This window comes from Gekko japonicus, unplaced genomic scaffold, assembly GCF_001447785.1.
Source record: "Gekko japonicus isolate JY-2015 unplaced genomic scaffold, Gekko_japonicus_V1.1 scaffold2140, whole genome shotgun sequence".
Classification (NCBI taxonomy): Eukaryota; Metazoa; Chordata; class Lepidosauria; order Squamata; family Gekkonidae; genus Gekko; species Gekko japonicus.
Genome location: NW_015176041.1, coordinates 60,912 through 64,258, shown reverse-complemented (window position 1 = coordinate 64,258; position 3,347 = coordinate 60,912).

Sequence of the window (3,347 nt, the reverse complement as noted above, 5' to 3'; positions counted from 1 at the left end):
GGGAGGGGAAGGGAAAGGAGTTTGTAAGCTACTCTGAGACTCCTTTGGGTAGTGAAGGGCCATGGGGTATAAATCCAATCTCCTCTCTCTCCTTCTTTTACCTCACAGGGTGTCTGTGGTGGGAAGGGGAAGGGAAAGGCATTTGTAGGCCGCTCTGAGACTCCCTTGGGTAATGAAGGGCAGGGTATGAATCCAATCTCCTTCTCCTCTTCCTCCTCCTCCTCCTTCTCTCCATTGGTGAGATCTGAAAACTTAACCTGTTCTGTCAGGCCTTTGATCCGGCTTGAACTTTATTGTTACAAGTCTTGCGTGGCCGATCTGGGTTTTTTTGTGATATTTGCTAACGGTTGCTGCTCTTGGTGCTTTTTCATATTGTGGCTTTATCGTTTTACTTGTTTATGGATCCCCACCTCCCCCAGGGCGCTCTTTGATACCAACGGCAGGATATAACCGACCTAGATTTAAAAAAAAAAAAAGATAAATGAATCCTCTTTCCTGTCCTCAGAATCGCAGGTTCTCGTCGAAAGCTTTGAAACGAACCTACGGTCTCTGTGCTGCAGATTTCAAGAAACTCTGCAGCTTTACGATAAGGTAAGATACGAGGCAGGTAGCCACACAGGAGCTGCTTTCGCGTCCTAGGAGGTCTCGTGTACCTGAAGCGATGCCTCTCCCTGTATCGACCCATCTGCCTGCCAGGGCCGTCTCAACAAGTGGTGTTTATGGTTCCGTCACATCAGTGCTCCCTCTAAGCCGAGTTAGCGTGAGCCAGCTCACGGTTTTTTAGCCTCCGGCTCACACATTTTTTGTCTTAGTAAGGATGGCTCCAGAGCAAACTCATTTAGGCAGTAGCCAAAACAGTTCACTCACAGCTTTAATGCCAACAGCTCACAAAGTAGAACTTTTTGCTCACAAGACTCCACAGCTTAGACGGAGCGTTGATCACAACCCCAGGGAGGGGGGGTGCTTTCCCCATGGTGGCACGCATCGCGTGGGACGGCCTCTGAAGCAGAGGCTCGGAAAGGCTAAGGAACTGTTTTTCTGGACTCGGCCAGAGAGGCCTGCCGTTCCAACAACCGTTTCATGTCCCGTCAGCTTTGCCAATTGCGGGCCTTGTGCTAGGGCAGTGTTACACAAATAGATTCCCTGTCAAAAAGAGGAAGTCAAAATGAGGAGGGAGGTTCATAGTGTTTTAATTGCAATCAAGACACCTGAAAACAGTTAGGCCAAACTTAGCCTATCAGAAATCGACTGCTTTCTGAACTCAGTCAGGAAGTATATGAAATTTTGTGCTTGAAATGACATAGTCATGAAGATAACATTCAAAAAGCATAATTGGTCACAAAGGACAGTGCATCATTTGAGTAATAGCCCACTCACTGGTCAAATAGGAAGAAAGGTGTGCCTACATAATATTTACTTAACCTAACCTGAATAATATTGGCCAAGGATTCTTCATACCCAAACAAGGATGTTTTTTTTCTTCCTGATACGAAGCTAAAATCCTTTTTGACCCGGACACTGCCATGTCTTACCCGAAACAACTAAAAACCATGAACTCTATACCCCATGCTCTTCGGCTTGGAAACGGGGATGAGCGCCCACAACCCTAGAGTCGGATTTGACTGGCTTTCGAGCAAGGGAGACCTCTTTAGCTTGGTGGCAGTTCTTTCTTGGATGGCAGAGCTCTCTGCCTTCGGTGGCTGGTGGGCAAGGCCTCGGCCCCCTCTCGCCCCCTCCTCCGCCTCCCCTCTCCTTCCCATCCCAAAGAAGCGGGTGTGTATATCCGAGGGATTCCTGTCTCACTCCCAGCACAGGCTTGGCAGCTGCGGCGCTCGCTTGGCCCTCAGCGTTGGGGCGTGGCCCGGGCGTGCCAGGTGTGCCCCGAGGCGACACGCATTCGGACTCTCGGGAGCTGATCTGGCAGTGTCTGACTTTGGTCCACAGCTCCCAGCCGAGGAAGGCAGCCCCGGGAGCAGAAGCCCTAGAAGGCTTTGCGCTGATTCCCTGTCCTCCGTAGGTGACGTCGTGCAAAGACTCCGGCCGGGAAGATCTTCTCCGGGTCAAGGAGCTGCTGCTGGGGGCCTCCGGCTGGATGAAAAAGGAGCTGGACTCGAGAGCGGTGAAGGACAGCCTGGACGCGGCCACGGGCACGGACAGCCCCGGTCTAGGGCCAAGGCCTCTCCGCGACGAGGAGACCCAGTGCCTTCTGAAGCACTACTCTGACTCCCTGCTGAAGATGGTCGAGAAGAAGCTGGACGAAAGGAACAAAGCAGAGGTCTCCTGAACACCCCACCCCCCCAACCCCACCCCAGCAAGTTAGCCCCCCCCCAACACACCCATTTAAAATTTTTACTGCCCTTGAGAGACGCACGCTTCTGTGGAACTCCTGAGGCACTGGCCGTCTGGGGACAAAACTCTTGAGTGGTCCCCACTAGCGTTTCTCTGGGCGTAAATGTTTTGTGGTCCCCTGGGGCCCCCCCCCCGCCCCCGAAGCAACTGTTTCCATCAGCCTTCGCCTTCTAGAAAGGGCCTGATCTCACGAGAAGCATTCTGTACAAGAACAAGTTAAGCAGGTGCAGTCGCAGAAGTCTTAAGCTTATTCTGAAAGTGGGCGTACGAGATGGACCGTTTTATTTTTGCCAAAAGAAAGTGTGTGTTTTGAATAATAATAAAAAGTCGGATTTAAAAGAGCTGTGTCTTCCTTTGGACAACCCTCAGTACTACAGCAGGGGGTTGTTTTTGCTTCCATTTGAAACAGAGCTCTGCCCACTCTATGGTCTTTTCCACTTGCTCGGCTTAGTCCTGATTTCCTTGCCATTTTCACGATTGGGTAGTCGGTTTAGTTTCTTCCGCGTGTCCCTTAAATAATCAGGATTTTCATGGGAAACGCTATTGTCACTGGTGATCTTACAGCAAACCCCCCCTTTTATTTTATTTTTTGCACATGCTATATTGATGCACCAGTGCAATGACTTTAAGGAGGTTCTCTGAATTCCCAGCTTTCATTTATTAAAAAAGTAAGTCTCTATCCCTCTCCGAGATAGGCCTTTTTCCTTAAGTCTCCGTGAAGGAAGGGACTAGAGACTTCCTTTTTTTAAAATGAAAGCTGGGAATTCGGAGGGGGGTTCGTGAAGTATTGGTGGCAAGCAGTGAACGGCAGAACGGCGAGCGGCAAAAGATGGCGACTGAGTGCAACATCTACGGTGGACCGGACGTAGCGGAAGGTGTAGCCAGGAGACGCGAGGATCGTGGAAGGCGCAGCGGAGCCTTAGTGGATGGAGCCGGAGCTGCGCTGGAAGCGTACTGCGCACCAGAGGGGCCTGCTGATCTGCCACCGGAAGACCGTG